Genomic DNA, 18,724 nt, shown 5'->3' with positions numbered 1-18,724 from the left:
TTTCCTCCACAGGATATAAATGTAATGCTGCATACTGGTTCTAGACCTGGTCCACAAAAACCTCCCAAAGTGACTCTCCTTCTCTTTTCCTATCTGCTTCAGAGATCTAGATGAGAATTCCATGGCCCTCAGAAATGGCAGAGCCACAGGATAAAACTAACAGCAAAAATCCTGGTCCCTGTGTGATCATGAAAGAAAAATAAGGAAAATAGTGAAGAGAGAACCACCAACAAAGAATTAAGAACATTTTCTAGAACCAAAAGACATAAACTCTGTCAAAGCAAAAACTGTACCAGAGTTAGACAGAGAAACAAGGCAATCAAGGCTGTCACAGTAGGGAAGAAAGGCCAAAACTAAGTTTGAGCTCAACTTAACTGAATCAAAAAGAATCACTTGAATCCCAGAGGCGGAGGTTGCAGTGAGCCTAGATTGCACCACTGCACTCCAGCCTGGGTGACAGAGTGAGACTCTGTCTCAAAAAAAATTTTTTTGAAGAATGGAGAATGATCATTTTATGCTAAATACCTCATCAGTGAAGAGGGTATCAGAGTTATATAATTAGTGAATAGTTATCTAACCAAAATGATATTGAGGGGGTAGGAGATAGGTGTGGTGCATGTGTAGTGGGGACAGTGAAGGAATGTGTTAACTTCTCTTCTGGGTCCACAAGGGGAGTGGTTTCAAAGGCAAGAACTTCCCAGCAACATGCCTGACCTGCCTTCTTTTATGTCTCCATCCGGGAGCTTAGAGGTCTTTGTCTAACTTTCGCCCATGCAGGAAGGTAGACTGCCCAGGTGAGCTCCCTTTGTTTAGAAAGCCCGCGAAAAGCTATGGGAGGACTGTGTGTTGAACAACCAATCAGATGTCAGAGTCAAAGATCAGCCACTCCAGCGAAAGTTTGGAAAAACTCCTCTCACTGGACAAGAACTTGAATGGGACGGGATTAACTCTCAGATTAAAAGACCCCCTGCCCCTTACCTGTGCGGATTTCCCTCTCTGGGATCCCCTGCCACGACAGCATGGGAGCTGGCTTTCTCTCTCTCCCTACTTCTCTTTCTCTCTCTCTCTCTGCCTAATAAATTGCTTTTCTGCAAAACTCTTTGGGTCTGATATTTACTTGAAGGAGCCCACTGCTCCTCTATGGCCTCTTCCCCCATTCCTGTGGGAGGGGGTCCAAGAACCTGAAACACCTGGTTACAACAGGGAACAAAGACAGCTGAATCCTCATCTTGCATAGTAAGATATCAATGTAAAATTCAACATCAAATAGGAATCTAACAGTTATTTGATTATTGCCTCCGAAAGAGGGAAAGCAGGACAGAAGAGCCTGTAAGAACCGCCAGTTTTTGAAGGGGAAAAAGCCATATAAAACTATTTGACTATTAAACTGTGTGCATATATAGCTTCATTAAAACCACAACTAAATAAATAGCATGAGACAATTTTTCTTACCAGATATCAAAGTGTGCTATTAAGCCATTACATTCAAATCAATTTGTAATTGCATGGCAAAGGACAAAGAGTGAAACACAAAAGAAGCTAAACCCAAAGAGACTCCACTATATATTAGGATTTATTTCTGAAAAATGTGGTATTTAAATTCTTTAGAAAGATAGACAGCAGAATGGTAGTTGCCAGAGTTGGGAAGGGAAGTAGGTGAGAAGATAAGGAGGAGTTGGTTAATGGGTAAAAAAAAAAATAGTTTGATAGATCAGTTCTAGTATTTGTTAGTACAATAGGGAAGTTATAGTTAACAATAATTTATCATATATTCCAAAATAACCAGAAGAGAATAATTAAAATGTTCTCAACACAAAGAAAAGATAAATGTTTGTGGTGATAGATATCTCAATGACTCTGATTTAATTACTATACATTGTATGCAAGCATCAAAATATCACATGTCCCCCCATATATATATAACTATTACATATCAATTTTTTTTAAATAATAAATATCTTCTGTAGGGAAAAAATAGATTGGAATAATTGACCACTCATGTGGAAGAAAATAAAATTATATCCCTATCTTCCACAAAACAGAGAACTAAATTTGAGAAGCATTAAAGACAAATATTAGGCCGGGCACGGTGGCTCAAGCCTGTAATCCCAGCACTTTGGGAGGCCGAGGCGGGTGGATCACAAGGTCAAGAGATCGAGACCATCCTGGTCAACATGGTGAAACCCCGTCTCTACTAAAAATGCAAAAAAACATTAGCTGGGCATGGTGGTGCGTGTCTGTAATCCCAGCTACCCAGGAGACTGAGGCAGGAGAATTGCCTGAACCCAGGAGGCGGAGGTTGCCGTGAGCCGAGATCGCGCCATTGCACTCCAGCCTGGGTAACATGAGTGAAACTCCGTCTCAAAAAAAAATAAATAAATAAATAAAGACAAATATTAAATTAAGCAACAACAACAACAACAACAACAAAAAAAAAAAAAAAAAAAAAAAAACAAATCAAGAAAATGTCTGGAAGACTACATATATACAACTTTAAGCCTTTTTTTAAAAAATTAGACCTACTTAACTTTATAGAAATAAATTATATGGTAAAAGATACCCTAACAAAATCAGTAAAGCAATAGCAAGTTGACACCAGGCACATTGGCTTAAGTGCTTTGGGAGGCTGAGGTGGGAGGGGGGATCTCTTGAGCCCAGTAATTTGAGGCAGACTACAGTGAGCAATGATCACACCACTGCACACCAGCTTGAGTAACAGAGCAAGACCCTGTCTTGAAAAAGAAAAAGGAGGAGGAGGAGAAGGTGGAGGAGGAGGAATAGCAAGTTGAGAAAAAATATTTCTGACATGTCTATCAGATAAACTGTTAATCCCTCTAATATCAGAAGTTCTTGAAATTGATAACAAAATCACAAACAAACCAATATGAACTTCAAGCAAATTATAGGAATTGATAATTTACAGAAAGGCAACTCCAAATGGCCAATTAATCTATGGAGATATACTTGAACTTTCCAGTAGTCAGAGCAAAAACAAAATAAAGTAGCTATATTATGAGGTTACATATTCACCAGATTAGCAAATTCCTTGTCTGGTAAAGCCCACTATTGGTGGGGCTGCCAGGAAAATGCATTGTTAGACAAAATGTTAGCTGTTAAGAGTATTTTTAAAAAGGAATCTGGACACAAGTAAGCAAGCATCCTCTACCTTCTTCTCTGTTCTTTCTGTCCTGTCCATTGGCTGGTGAGCTCTGAGTTTTCCTTCTGAAAGGATGCAGAGATCTTCCTAAATGCACCCAGCTATGACTGGGTCTTCAGGCACAGCCAGTTAATTTACTAGTGGATCAAAAGCTTGATCCTTTGAGGGGCTCAAAATTGGGTGATTAGAAGCATCTGGTACTCATCTCCTCCAGAAAGAAGAACTGAAATAGTAGATAATCACACTTTGAGTAAATCACCTAAGTGGGAATGCTACAATGCAGCAGAGAGTTGACAATTAACAATTGAGGCAAGGAAGGCGAGAGAACTGAGGCAGTCTGCTTGGACTAATCAACTAAGAGACTTAAGAGGCTGAAGAGGCTCCCCATGGTGGGGAAAGGGTAAGTGAGTGTGACCCCTAGCTGTCCACATTCCCACCAAGAACTCCTGCAATCCTAGCCACAGGAGAGCCGCCTGACCTGCCAGGCCCTGAGACTAACATAGGGAGGTGCTGGAGACCATGTGATGGCATTGCTCCAGAAAGGGAAGTCACACCAGGTCCCACACACTCCCCAAGTCCTAAGCAGTTATAGCAAGGCACTATTTTATAAAGCCAATCCCCACCAGACTGCATCTTGCCCTGCGGCCCAATAGTCCCTGCATATCCACAACCCTGGAGTCCCACTGACATCCCCTATCCACAGCTGTTGCCACCAGAGCCAATGCATAAACTGTTGGAAGCAACTGTGCAGCCCCCAGTGGCAGGACCACCACACGTTTAAAAGCACCCTGAGGAAAGATCACCCCACCTATAACCACCACCTGAGGCCAAAGCCACATCACCAGCCACATGCTTCTGACTGCTACCACTGAAAGCAACCCCACTCTCCCCAGCAGCAGAGCCATAGCATAGCCACTGCTACCCCTACCCAAGCATTCCTCTGGGGACCTAGGGATCACCCTGTCCCTGCCTACCACAGCCAGTGCCCATATAACCATCAGGGGGGAAATCACTGGGGAAATGCACATCAAAACCACAATGAGATATCATCTTAACCCAGTTAGATGGCTATTACTAAAAGACAAAAAAAAAAAATACTAATAACAGATATTGGCAAGGATGCCAAGAAAAAGGAACTCTTACACGGTGTTGGTGGAAATGTAAGTTGGTATGGCCACTATGGAAACCAGCATGGAGATTTCTCAAAAGCTAAAAACAGAAGTTTTTAGCAATCCCACTACTAGATATTTATCAAAAAGAAATCAGTATCTCACAAAGATATTTGCACCCCCATGTTTACTGCAGCACTATTCACAATAGGAAAGATATGGGATCAACCTAAGTGTCCATCAGCAGATGAACGGATAAAGCAAATGTGGCATATATACACAATGGAGTAGTATTTGGCCTTAAAAAAGAATGAAGTCATGTTATGTGCAGCAGTATGGATGGAATCATGGGTCATTATGTTAAGTGAAGTAAGACAGGCACAGAAAGGCAAATGTTGCAGGTTCTCAGTCATATACAAGAGCTCAAAAAGTTGATCTTACGGAGGTAGAGCTAGATAGTGAATGCGGGAAGGGTGTGTGGGTGCAGAGGCAGGAGGATGAAGAGATGTTGTTTAGTGAGTACAAACATATACATAGATGAAGGAATAAGTTCTGATATTTGATAGCTGAGTAGGGTGAATATAGTTAACATCAATGTATTGTATATTTCAAAATAGCTAGAAGAGAGGGCTTGAAATGTTCCCAACACATAGATATGATTAAATACTGAAGGTAGGAGGGGAGGGCCGTTGGCTGGGGCCTGCAGGCTGCCGCTTCAGTGAGGGGCTCCACTGAGGCCACCCAGCTTGTGGCCTTCCTGGGCGCCACTCCCCCTGCCGAACCGACGCGACGCCCCAGTAGCGCAGCATCGATTCCTCTCGGGCTCTTGGGCGCTGCTCTGAGCAGCATGACCCTTTGCACCAGAAACCTGGCGGGTACTATGGGAAAACAAAACAAAACAAGAAGAAAGTGGAGGAGGTACTAGAAGACGAGGAAGAATATGTGGTGGGAACAGTTCTCGACCGTCGAGTGGTAAAGGGCAAAGTGGAGTACCTCCTAAAGTGGAAAGGGTTCTCAGATGAGGACAACACATGGGAGCCAGAGAGAACCTGGATTACCCGGACCTCATTGCTGAGTTTCTGCAGTCACAGAAATCAGCACATGAGATAGATAAATCAGAAGGAGGCAAGCGCAAAGCTTTTTCTGACTCTGAAGATAAGGGCGAGGAGAGCAAACCAAAGAAAGAGAAAGAAGTCAGAGAAGCCACGTCGCTTTGCTCGGGGTTTGGAGCCGGAGCAGATTGTTGGAGGTACAGACTCCCGTGGAGAGCTCATGTTCCTGATGAAATGGAAAAACTCTCAGGAGGCTGACCTGGTCCCTGCCAAGGAAGCCAATGTCAAGTGCCCACAGGTTGTCATATCCTTCTCTGAGGAAAGGCTGACATGGCATTCCTACCCCTCAGAGGATGGTGACAAAAAAGATGACAAGAATTAACTCTCCTGAGTACCAGCCCCTGTCACATCTGACTATGGGTTGCAAGTGGGAAGGGAAGGAGTTCTAGTGTCTTGACACCATAGAGGTGGCTTGAGAAGATCTCCTTTGAAGAGCCAGTATAGTTTCTGTGCCCTGCAGCAGCCCAAGTGCTTCCAAGCCGTTTCAAGCTGTATAGCGTGCACCTATCCCAGTGGAGGGGAAGAGGGATGAGAGTTTCAAGGCAACCTCTTCTGCACTTTGCTGAGAAAAGCAAAGGACCTTCTATGAAGGACAAAACTTGCCGAATTGGGTGTGTGGGAGAGAAATAAATACTGAAGATCTTCAAAGAGCATCTCCACAACCCACAGCCTTCTTCCCAATAGTGTTAACACTGCATTTTTACAGCATAGCATGTGTGTAGTTTTTGGCTATTACTGGTGCATTATTTGGGAGAGGGTGGGATGGAGAGGGGAGAAAGGGAGACGGGTAGCATCATTTTGATTAAAATTTGGGGCCTGAAAGGGGAAATGGTGAAGTAATAGAAAGAATAGATAACTAATGATTTGCTTCTATGTCCAGAATATTTTACCTTTGAAAAAAATGCCATTGGCACCAGAAATAAGGACTGTGAGAGACTGTTTAAAAGCTGTGAATGTCTGAAACTTATCAGCCAAGGTGTTCCCTGCCTAAATGTATTGCTGTTCCCCACAAAGGACTAAGCCAGTTCATGAGTTACCAAAGTTGCCATTTTGGAGATGGAAATTGACTAAGGAGGGAAGGTCTTTTATTGGAGAGCATACAGTACAAACAGATCGTTCTGTCTCAGAGGTGCTAATTCCTGAAATTAGAATACCTTTCTTTTTTTTCCAATAATGAAGTTATAAATATCAGCTTGTTCATCCAAGCCACTGGCTGAGTTGTTGGGGAAGACGAAGAGGGCGGTAGAGGAGATAAGACAGTAGGGAAAGACATGGGCCCATGCTCTTAGTGGAGAGAACTCTTGGAGCCGTTCTCTTTTTTGAGCTTTGAACTCTGAAACCATTGGTGGCAGTGTTCAGTCACTGACAGCACAAAGTTTCACTGAATTGATTCAAGCATTGAGTGATTTCAAATGCCTTGGTCTCAGGAGAAGATTAAACTTTCATACTGGGCAGTAAGTGGTTCACTTTAAAACACACACACACACACACACACACACACACACACACACACACACACATATTTTTTAAGAAATCCTAAGAAGTAACTGATACCCAAAATGCTCCATATTGAGTCATGAGGTCCATCAGTTCTTGATATTGTCTAGATTTGCATCTAGAGCTACATTGTAAAATCTTTTTAGGCATGCGTTAGATTTCTGTGGAAACTTTGTTTAAATGTAAACTTGATACTACACTGTCAGTTTTTGTCTTAATAAAAGTATAGATTTAAAAAAAAATACTGAAGGTAATAGATATCCTAAATACCTTGAATTGATCATTACACATTCTATGCATGAAACAAAATTTCATATATACTCTAGAAATATATACAAATATTATGTATCAATAAAAGATTAAATTAAAAATTTAAAAAGAAGTAATCTGGCTTATCAATTAAAATTTGTACAGCCACAGACCTAGCAATCTCTTGCTTGGATATCTATCACATAGTGATAAAAACACTATGAGTATGGATATTAGTACAAGAATGTTTACTGCAGCATTGTTTGAAGTGACAAAATCTCACAAACTAAAGGGTTTTTTAATGGTGTCACTGATGAAAATAGCTGCTTCAATAGGTTAAATCACAAAAATGGAATCAACACACTCAGCTCCATTTAAACACTGCCCTTAACTTATCAAGAAAATCAGTATTTTCCTCCTCTTCCTTCTTTACAAGCTGTCTCTTGATTTTGTCTATCCCAACACTTTCAAATTTCTGAACCTCGTGACAGCAAAATACCTGGCACCCACAGAGACAGTCACATGTCCAAAGCTTTTCATCAGAAGAAATTACTTTATTTTTGCATTGTTCTCCGTGGAGCTATTGTTTCCCATTAGATCACACCTCCTTTACTAAGATACTGATCTGAGAGATCAGGAAATTGAGTGACAATTATATGGCAAAAAGCAGCAATATCTAGTATAATCCCAGTTACAAAACGAAACAATACTACCTAATGGCCTATCTTTCTCTGGAAAGGCAATTCAAATTCTCAACAGGTTAACTCCATTTGGTTGGTGAAATTACCACTAATTCTTTTTGTTTCTGTTCTACAATGTCCACATTTTATTCAACTAATATGTACTTTTATAACTGGAAGTCCCAATAAAAATAAGTTTTAAAGTATTATCGCAGTTCCAATTTTCTTCTTATGTTGATGTGTGTATCTGAGAGTGGGAGAAAAGGTGTAATATTTTTTAAAAGATATTTATTTGAATCATAGAATGAACAACATAAACAATAATATAAAACATACAAAGTAATGAAACGGGAATGATACAGCTACTTTACATGTAGGATTACAAATAAAATTTTTAAATGTCATATTTGAAGAAAGAGTCCTTCCATTTTGGCATCCTCTAAAACCTGAAAAACCAATCAATGGATTACTCTTCACTTGCGTTTGTCCAATAGCCATGTGTATAAAAGATAGATGCTAATACACACACATAAGTGAGATTTTTTTCTAAAGAAGGCTCTGAAAGCATAACTCCATTGAAAATATGTTAGCCCATAAAATCAAGTGACTGCTATTTTTATTTAAGAACTTACTAAGAAATAAATCTCTGTTATATCATAAGTAAAAATAATAGAAAGAATCTTGAAGAGATCACATACAAAAGAAGCCATATTTCTTTCATAATGGGGAAAATCACATTATGTGCAGTCTTTCTAAGAAGAGATGTATTGAATGTACCGTGAACTCGAGGATACTATGTCAAGGAGAACTAAGTCTCCACGCAAGTTGTCCTTTTGATTTAAAGTTATAACACCTCAATTCCATGTGGCATTGTGTTTTAGCAACTCAGTGCTCTAAAGTGAGTTCATACAATAGAAACAAAAATTATCTCAGTCTCATGATTGCAAATGTCCTGGTTAACATAACACAGAGTAAATAGCAGTAAAACAAACCAGAATTAAAGTCAGGGGACCTTGATTCTATACCTGGAGCTGTCACTAGCTGATCTTGAATAAGTCCCAGAACTTGTTTCCTCTCCTATAACATGGTTAAATTAGATGATCTCTAAATCTCCTGCAATAAATTGTCTGCCTTTGTGGTTGGTCGTAATCAGGACTGAGAAACTAATGAACAGCTATTTCAGCCTAGTTGGATATAACTAAGGGCCTCCTTTCTTATTCCCCTCAGTCCCTTAGCACATGTGGTCTTTCTTCATTCTTCATTGCCTTTTCCTTTCTCTTTCTGCCAGTTCTTTCATTCAATGCTACAATCCATTATTCTTCAATAATAATAGCAGCATTCATTGAACACCTTCTATGTGCCAGACCCTATGTGGAGCATTTTACATTTATTATCTCATTTAATCTTGACAACTGCTTTCAAATTTTACAGATTATAAGCCTCAGATTTAGAAAGATAGTTTTTCCTTCACTCTACCTAGGACTTCTAAACTAAGTATATGCAATAAACCAATCATTCCAACACCTTGAATGAATGAAGTCCTTGGCCTTGGTGATAGGAATAAAAGGATTAAATGAGTAATCTTCTCACCATGTCTCAGATCACTGCTGCTGTTCATGATTCTTGAGCCAATCCCTGAAATAATGCCTAAGATTTCAGTGGGGCTGTTAAAGCTGTTTGGGAAAGAGAATGATTTCTTTAACTACCTTTCTACAATAACCTGCATAGATCATATGGTGTTTCAGCAATAATTAGAGTTTGGATGTGATATGTCTACTTTGACCAAGGACAAGATTTCAACAATCACAAAAAAAAAAACTAATAATTAACAGGTCAGGAGTCAGAGACAAAAACTTTTGTCAGAAACTTTCTTCTTTTTCTAATCAATTGACTATTACTGTTCTTATAATTGCCTATAAACTGTTCTTGCAAATATTTTGAACTCACAAAGATGCGAAAGTTAAAGAAACTATGATAAGTATTTTATTGTGGTTGTAAAGAGTAAAAAGACTTCATATCCTTAAGAAGATTATTTATCCTCTCTAAGCTTCAATTTCCTCATCGGTAAAAAGAAGAAAGTACCTAGTTTTAAGGATTTTTATAAAGATTAAATAAGATGATGTATGTGACATGCTTGAAACAGTAAGCATCTAATAAATATTACATACAGATGTAGATATACAGAAAATAAAGGATAATTATTATATAAAGATATAAGCATATATATAATAAGTAAACAGATGTTAGCGATAGATGAGATAGATAGATAGATAGATAGATAGATAGATAGATGATAGATAGATAGACAGACACATACACAGATAGAAGTGAGCCTAAACATACATAGCCTAATACTTTCTCTAAACTTCATGAAAACTATTTAGACTGCAGAATATGCTCAAATACTATAACACCAACCCAACCACATAAATATCATCCTTTCTTTTTCCACTAAGTTTGAGAAAGTCTGGTAGAAAAACCATGTAAAGGAGAAAGGGGCAGGGGTACCAGAGGACCTTGATGGCATTTGTTTTTAATGCAAAAGTCTCTGGAGCCACCTTGCGACCGCATAGCACAGCAGGCCCCAGCACATCAAGCTCTATGGGAGCTGGAAGTCTTCACTTTTCAAAGCCCCTTTGTGACACTAATAAGATGAATTGTTTCCTTCACTGGTAATTGGAAGAAGAACCCTATCCCTCAAATGGAAACAGTCCATAAAGTTCACTCTGTTGTTCACAAACCTGTCTCTGTGGTTTTGACTGCACTAATCCAATTAACTGCTTCCCCTGGGAAGCTTGCAGTGGGTTCTTAAGGATCCTGCAGCAGTCAATCCATAGGGGAGACAGGCATGTTATACAATTGACTAGAACATGATGGGAAAAGAGCTATAACAGGTGTGTACAAATGAAGTAGGCAGAGATGACGGCTTTCAAGAAGCTAACCAGAATTTTAAAAGAACTGAAGAGAGACCTAGAGCAAAAGTTGAGTGGGAGCAGCATTGAATTCAATAAATTTTTTTGAGCTCCAGCTACTATAAGTCAAGCTCTCTGCTAGGGGTAGAGATCTGAAGATGGTAATACCTTAAAGAGTTCACCCCTTAAGTGCTTCCTTCCAGAAGCACTGAAGAATCTTCTTTCAGGAAGCACTAAAGAAACACGACCAGTACCCTCTGTTAGAAATTCCTAGTTAGCCCACACACCCAGTAGGTCTAGGGGAGGAATTCTACTAAATGTATAAAGTAAATTCCTAGACATAAAAATATGGCTAGGCCAAAGGAATACTTAATCCTTATACATCACTTCTAGTTTGAGAGGGAAAATAAAACCATTCTTTTTCTTCTCTTCAGTGAAAAACCTTCACTCTTCTGAGACCAAGTTCAAAACGTCTTATCTTCCATAATCAGAAAAATTCCAAATCACCGCACTATCACTTACATAAATTTTAAGTACCTTAGTCCTTATATTATTATCCACCACTCTCTTCTCAGGGATTCTGAAATTTTTCCAGCAAACTCAATTATTGGCATAGCTTTTCTCTTCATTTCACCCAAATAAATGTGGAAGGTAGGGAACAAGTCTTCAATTTTTGCAGTTCCAAAGTCCGTATCCTCCATCCCCTTCAACTGGTCCTGACTACCGTCAGTCATGAGCACACTTATTGTCCTTCACCTCTCCCCACAAAGTTGTGTACATTTCAATATCTTCTTTATTCTAATTCCTGAGAAAGGAGTGTCTCTGCTTCTGTTGAATGATAATCTTTCCACTATTTTCTGGATTTCATCTCTGTTCACTTTTCTCCAGTACCACCACCAATTATTCTTTTTTATATATCTTCAATCTCTTTTTTTATGTAGTTTTCATTCTCTCCATCTATAAGGAGAATCTAATCTTCCTTATCCTTAGAAGACCATTCTCTAGCCACTTGCCCAGCTCTCTCCTTTTTATGCAACCTTATTGGCAGCTACAGTCATTGTCTTCACTCTTTCTGGCTTCAACCCCCTAAGACTTTGCATACAGTTAGCAGAGTCCTCTTAAATGATGAGTTAAGCAGACTCTTTTTTTTTTTTCCTGTCTTATTTTGGCCTTTTTATAGCTCTTAAAACTGCAGGTACTCTTCACTCAAGAATTATTTACCAACTACTCACTACATACCATATATACCATACTCTATTGCAAGCTTGAGGAGTCAAATGGAAAGTAGTCATTCCTGTCCCTCTCAGTTTACGTTCTAAGAGAGGGGGCTGAGTAAAATGTAAAGAATTATCTCTGTCTCCTGGTTCTTTTACTGAACCTTTCCACATTCCTCTTTTCCCTACAACAAAGATCTCCCCAACTTTTGGTCACACCCCCATCCATGTATGCATTCCCAATATATTTATAGCTAAAGACATATACATACATATGTACTTTCTCTCTCTCTCTCTTTCTCTCTCTCTCTCTCTCATTAACTAATATCCCAAGATAATAAGATAAGGTTCATGATTAACATTACCTATGCTGTATATAAATCCACATTTCAAATAATCTTCTGGATGGTTTCCAAAAAATTACTTTGCAATGCAGCTGATAAAGAGATTAAACTTGGATAAGAAAAATGCCAATTCTGCCACCTATTGTTTGCTTATGCTTTCACTTTGGAAAATTATCTTCAAACTGCAATTTCTCTGCAGAAATCTTTTAAGTAACTCTTTAAGTTGAACTTACCTAACAGGATTTAGCACAATATTGTGTATATATAATGCACTTAATAAATGTTTATGAATAGATTGAAGTAATATGCATTAGGGCATAGGTATTTTCCATGCTAAGAAAAGATAAAACTTGCTTCAGGTGATTCAGAAAGATTAGAAATCCAAGCTGCTGTGAGAAACTGGAAAAGCTGCTCTGGCATGGTTCTAGATTGCTATGCACAGATGTTTCACTCTTGGGAATACAATAACCCTGATCAGGCAGAAATGCACAGAAATGGGTAGGTGCCACCTAGAGGAGAATGGATCCCAAAAGAGCACGATTATTATGGGTGATTGGCTTAAAATAAGAGAAAACAAATATATAATAGATTTGTCTTCTTAATGCCCCTAGTATTGGTTTTAAATTCTGGTACCTGCTTATTTCTCTGTAAATAAAAAGAAGAGCAGATTTTATGATAGTGTATTAGTCGGCTTTTACACTCCTAATAAAGACATGCCTGAGACTGGGTAATTTATCTTTAAAAAAGTGGTTTAATGGACTCACCATTCCACGTGACTGGGGAGGCCTCACTATCATGGCAGAAGTCAAAAGGCACAGCTTACATGGCAGCAGAGAAGAGAGAAAGAGGACCAAGCGACAGGGATTTCCCCTTATAAAACCATCAGCTCTCATGAGACTTATTCACTGCCACAAACATAGCATGGGGGAAACTGACCCCATGATTCAATTATCTCCCACCAGGTCCCTCCCACAAAGCACGAGAATTATGGGAGCTACAGTTCAAGATGAGATTTCGGTCAGTACACAGTCAAATCAACATTCTGCTTCTGGTTCCTCCAAATCTCATGTCCTCATATTTCAAAACCAATCATGCCTTCACAACAGTCCCCCAAAGTTTTAACTCATTTTAGCATTAACTCAAAAGTCCACAGTTCAAAGTCTCATCTGAGACAAGGCAAGTCCCTTCCGCCTATAAGCCTGTAAAATCAAAAGCAAGTTTATTAATTCCTAGATACAGTGGGGGTACAGGCATTGGATAAATACACCCATTCCAAATGAGAGATATTGACCAAAACAAAGGGGCTAAAGGCCCAGTGCAAATCCAAAATCCAGCAGGGAAGTCAGATCTTAAAGCCCCAAAATGATCTCCTTTGACTCCATGTCTCACATCCAGGTCACACTGATGCAAGAGCTATATTCCCACTGTCTTGGAAAGCTCCACCCTTGTGGCTTTGCAGGGTACATTGTTCCTTCTGGCTGTTTTCACGGGCTGGCGTTGAGTGTCTGTGCCTTTCCCAGGCACACAGCACAAGCTGTCAGTGGGTCTACTATTCTGGCATCTGGAGGATGCTTCTAACAGCTCCATTAAGCAATGCCCCAGTGGGGACTCTATGTGGGTTCTCCAACCCCACAATTCCCTCCTGCACTGACCTAACAGAGGTTCTCATGAGGGACCCATCCCTGCAGCAAACTTCTGCCTGGACATCCAGGCATCTCCATGCATCTTCTGAAATCTAGGTGGAGGTTCCCAAACCGTAATTCTTGACCTCTGTGCACCCGCAGGCTCAACACCACATAGAAGCTGCCCAGGCTTGGGCCTTGCACCCTCTGAAGCCATGGCTGGAGCCACACCCTGGCTCCTCCTAGCCATGACTAGAGCATCTGGGATTCAGGGCACCAAGTCTCTAGGCTGTGCACAGCAGGGGTCCCTGGTCCTGGCCCAGGAAACCAAACTTTCCTCCTAGGCCTGCAATGGGAAGGACTGCCACAAAGTTCTCTGACATGCCCTAACGACATTTTCCCCGTTTTCTTGGTGACTAACATTTGGCTCCCTGTTACTTATGCAAATTTCTGCAGCAGGATTGTATTTCTCCTCAGAAAATGGGTTTCACTTTTCTATCGCATAGTCAGGCTGCAAGTTTTCCAGACTTTTATGCTCTGTTTCCCTTTTAAAACTGAATACTTCTAACAGTATCCAAGTCACTTCTTGAATGCTTGGTTGCTTAGAAATTTCTTCCTCTGGGTACCATAAATTATGTCTCTCAAGTTCAAAGTTCAACGAATCTCTAAAGCAGGGGAAAAATGATGCCAGTCTTTTTTGCTGAAACATAACAAGAGTCACCTTTACTCCAGTTCCCAACAAGTTTCTCATCTCCATCTGAGAGCACCTCAGCCTGGATTTCATTGTTCATATCACTATCAGCATTTTGGTCAAAGCCATTCAACAAGTTTCTAGGAAGTTCTGTACTTTCCCACATTTCCCTGTCTTCTTCTGAGCCCTCCAAACTGTTTTAACCTCTGTCTGTTACCACATCCAAAATCGCTTCCACATTTTCAGCAACACCCCTGTTTTTACACTGCTAATAAAGACATACATAAGACTGGGTGATTTGTAAAGAAAAAGAAGTTTAATGGACTCAATCAACGTTCATGTGGCTGGAGATACCTCACAATCATGGCAGAAGGCGAAAAGCATGTCTTACATGGCAGCAGACAAAAAAAAAGAGGACCACACAACAGGGATTTCCCCTTATAACACCATAAGATCTCATGATATTTATTCACTACCACAAGAACAGTATGGGGAAAATCATCCCCATGACTCAATTATTTCCCATCAGATCCCTCCAACAACACATGGGAATTATGGGAGATACAATTCAAGATGAGATTTGAGTGAGGACACAGCTAAACCATATCGGATAGGAAGGACACCCCTGGTGGAACCAAGCACTGCTCCCACTGAGTAGTCCTCATGTCCAGACATAAATGGAAGGCCAACAGGAAGGCCATGTGAGAAAACCTCTACACAAGGATGTTGGTGGTAAGGACACATAAGAGGTCTCCAGTGTAAGACACACTGCTGACTAACAAGTTTGCCCCCTGAGCCCCCAGAAAGAATCCAGAATGAAGAAAGCATTCAGCCTTGTGAAGAAAGAAATCAAATTGCCCAATCTAGCATAAACATGGAGATTAGAATTACAGGTAAGAATGTGATAGAGGTTTCCAGTTGTTCGCCAAAATTTACTATCCTTGCTTCCATAGTGGTAGACCTTACAAACTGTCCACCTGGTTAGAGACTACTTTCCCCGCCTATCTTGCCATATAAGTAAATTATCATCAATGGAAAATGAGAGGAAGTGATTGGACAGTTTCTGTCTTAATTCTTTTAAGAAAATAACTTGTCCTCGTCTTGTACTCATTCCTTTCTTGCAAGCTAGATCACGGTTGTAGCCATGCCACAATTTCAATCACAAAGCCAAGATCAGTGCACTTGGAGACAGCAGAGCAACAAGATGGAAGAAGCTGGGAATCCCTGAATGACCTCATGAGGCAGATTAACTCTACTGGATTAGAATACTCAGTATATGACAGTGAAACTATCTTCTTAGAATCACTCTACATTATTTTGGTCCTCTTTGTTGTAGTAGCTTAGCCCATACCCTAACTGACACCAAAGAAGAAATGAATATATCATAAGATACTTTTTGTTAAATGTAACCTCCCTGAATCCTCCCAATTTTATGTATCCTAAGGAAACTTTGATTGATTATAAGTGGTCATAGAGGCAGTCCAGTACAGTGGAAAGAGCACTGGAATCGAATAGACTTTGTCTGACATCTTGGCTTGACCTCTAAAAACTTTGATCAGGTTAATTAAATGTTTTAAGCTAAACTTCACCTATAAACTGAAGATAATAACTATACAGCAGGGATATTGAGGGAATTAAATGAAGTAATATATAAAGCCACATAATACAGTCTTGGGAAAGAGTTGTATTTTCATCAGTGACAGTATCCCTTTTTCATCCTTTCTTCTGGAAGCTCAAATCTAGGAAAAAGTAAACATGTTGTGACTCCTAAAGCAGAGTCCATTACTGAAAATTTTTGGTCAAGCCAGGCATGGTGGCTCATGTGTGTAATCTCAACGCTTTTGGAGGCCAAGGCAGGAGGATCCCTTGAGGACAGGAGTTCAAGAACAGCCTGGTCAATACAGCAAGACCCTGTCTTTATAAAACAGTTAAAAATTAGCCAGACATGGTGATGCGCATCTGTAGTCCTGGCTACTTATGAGGCTAAGGCAGAACGATGGCTTGAGCCCAAGAGTTCAAAGCTGCAGTGAGCTATGATCACACCACTGTACTCCAACCTGAGTAACAGAGTGAGACCCTGTCTCTAAAAATAAATAAATAGATAATTTCAGCTCCAACACTACTGATCAGCATTCTTCAACTATCCTTTGGACCAGGTAGCCCATTCAATATTCTCCAGCTCCCTATCTCCTACAACTCAAGACGTCAAAGACCTGTAGGTCCTGTGACAGTGGCATCCCTGGACCCACATGTTCCTGTAACAGAAAGCAAGAAGGAGGAGGATATGGACTAAGGACAATAGATTAAAAAATGTTCCCTATAAAACAAATGGATGTGTACCCACAGCTTTTGTCTAAGTGATGCCTAGGCATTCATGGGTTCCATATCCATGTGCTTTATAAGACTTCACTGGGGCCCAGGGCTAAAGTCACATTCTACAAGCATTTACTTTGAGTCTGTTCCATCGATCTTTAATTTACAAGAGATGCAAAGATAAAAATGGCAAAGTCTCTGCTATTTTAGAGCTCACAATTTAATGGGGGAAATATAAACAAACAAAAATCTCTAATATGGATAGACTCTGAAAAGTGTTATAATATTATATCAAACAAGGTAGAGCATGAGCTAAACTACTATAACAAAGAGAACCAAGATAAAGAGATTTAAAAATAGCTTATTTCACTATCATGGAGTGTTTGATATGGACATATGGGGAAGGGAGAAATTGTCTAGAATGAGTAATATTATGAAGTTGGAAAAATTTGTCCTTGTGGTCCTAACACTTCTTTTTTTCCTAAGGTATTACCCCTTTACAACCTTCTAGTATAAGTGTTCAGTATCCTGATATTTCTTTCTCTATGCTAGGACATACTTTCAGAAAAAGCTGAAATATTCATTTATAGTAGGATTTAAATAGCTGATAAGGTTTAATATGATACCATTGCCAGGAACTTTAGTCTTTTCATAAATCACAGCATATTTAAACCCAGTAGAATATATCACAGCATTTTGAACATCACTGAGCAGTATTCAGGCAGAGGTCTGTGGACGTTGAAATGAAGCACCTACTCTTAAAACCTACCTGAAAAGATGTTTACTGTTGCCTGCGTAGGTGAAAGAGCAATAAAGGACTTTGAGTTTAGGAGATTCACTCTACCCCTTACCACTTTTAAACGCAGACACTAGGAACAAACTGACCAATACTTTGAAGATTACATTAGATCTTGAACTAGTGAAGCAAATGTATCATATGAGGTTAACAGAATCAGAAATTTTGGCTAGTGAAGCTTTATCATGTCTGTCTTAAAACAATCATTTTGACAAAATATTTCTCCTTGAACTTTAGGTAATTTTTGCCTTCATTTAAAATAAAAGTCTGGTGGGTGTGGTGGCGCAGGCTTGTAATCCCAGCACTTTGGGAGGCTAAGCCAGGTGGACTGCCGGAGGTCAGGAGTTCAAGACCAGCCTGGCCAACATAGTGAAACCCGGTCTCTACTAAAAATACAAAAAATTAGCTGGGCATGGTGGCAGATGCCTGTAATCCCAGCTACTAGGGGGTCTGAGGCAGGAGAATCACTTGAACCCAGAAGACAGAGGTTATAGTGAGCCAAGATCATGCCATTGCACTCCAGCCTGGGCAACAAGAGCGAAATGCCATCTCAAAAAATAATAATAATAATAAAATAAAAAATAAAAGTCTGACCATTCTTCCATAGTAAGATACAAACTTGGAAATAGTGTTGATCATTTTTGAATTGCTGTCCCTTCAGTGGTTAATTTGATTTCCAAAGGAGAAAACGAAATATAATTCTTGTCATTCACTTACAATTTACTGTCTATTGCTCATGGTGATTTTCTTTAATAGTATGATATTTTTTATTTTCTCTCTGACACCATAATATTCCATTTACTTTTAAAATGGTAGTCTCATCAGGTTCTAAGATCAGGTTGCTTATTGGTCAGGCAAAAATACTCATGGATTCTAAATTACATTTTCTCCACAGCATGTTATTATCAAGTCACCAGTTTAGTATTTGACCTCAGATAACACTGAGGTTCATTTTGCTAATATGCTCTCTCACTATATTTCAGTTTATTACAGAATATTCTGAAAGATACAAATTTATTTATAACTCA

At 39.6% G+C, this 18,724-nt stretch overlaps 1 pseudogene; it reads left to right on the top strand.

The window, feature by feature from the left end:
- Window positions 1–5,731, top strand: part of LOC116533357 — a 32,912-nt pseudogene extending 27,181 nt beyond the window's left edge.
- The last annotated feature ends 12,993 nt before the right edge of the window (window positions 5,732–18,724 follow it).

Source organism: Sapajus apella, unplaced genomic scaffold (assembly GCF_009761245.1).
Source record: "Sapajus apella isolate SASKATOON/1434 unplaced genomic scaffold, GSC_monkey_1.0 scaffold81, whole genome shotgun sequence".
In the NCBI taxonomy this organism is placed as follows: Eukaryota; Metazoa; Chordata; class Mammalia; order Primates; family Cebidae; genus Sapajus; species Sapajus apella.
This window is presented reverse-complemented; position numbering and strand designations above follow the sequence as displayed.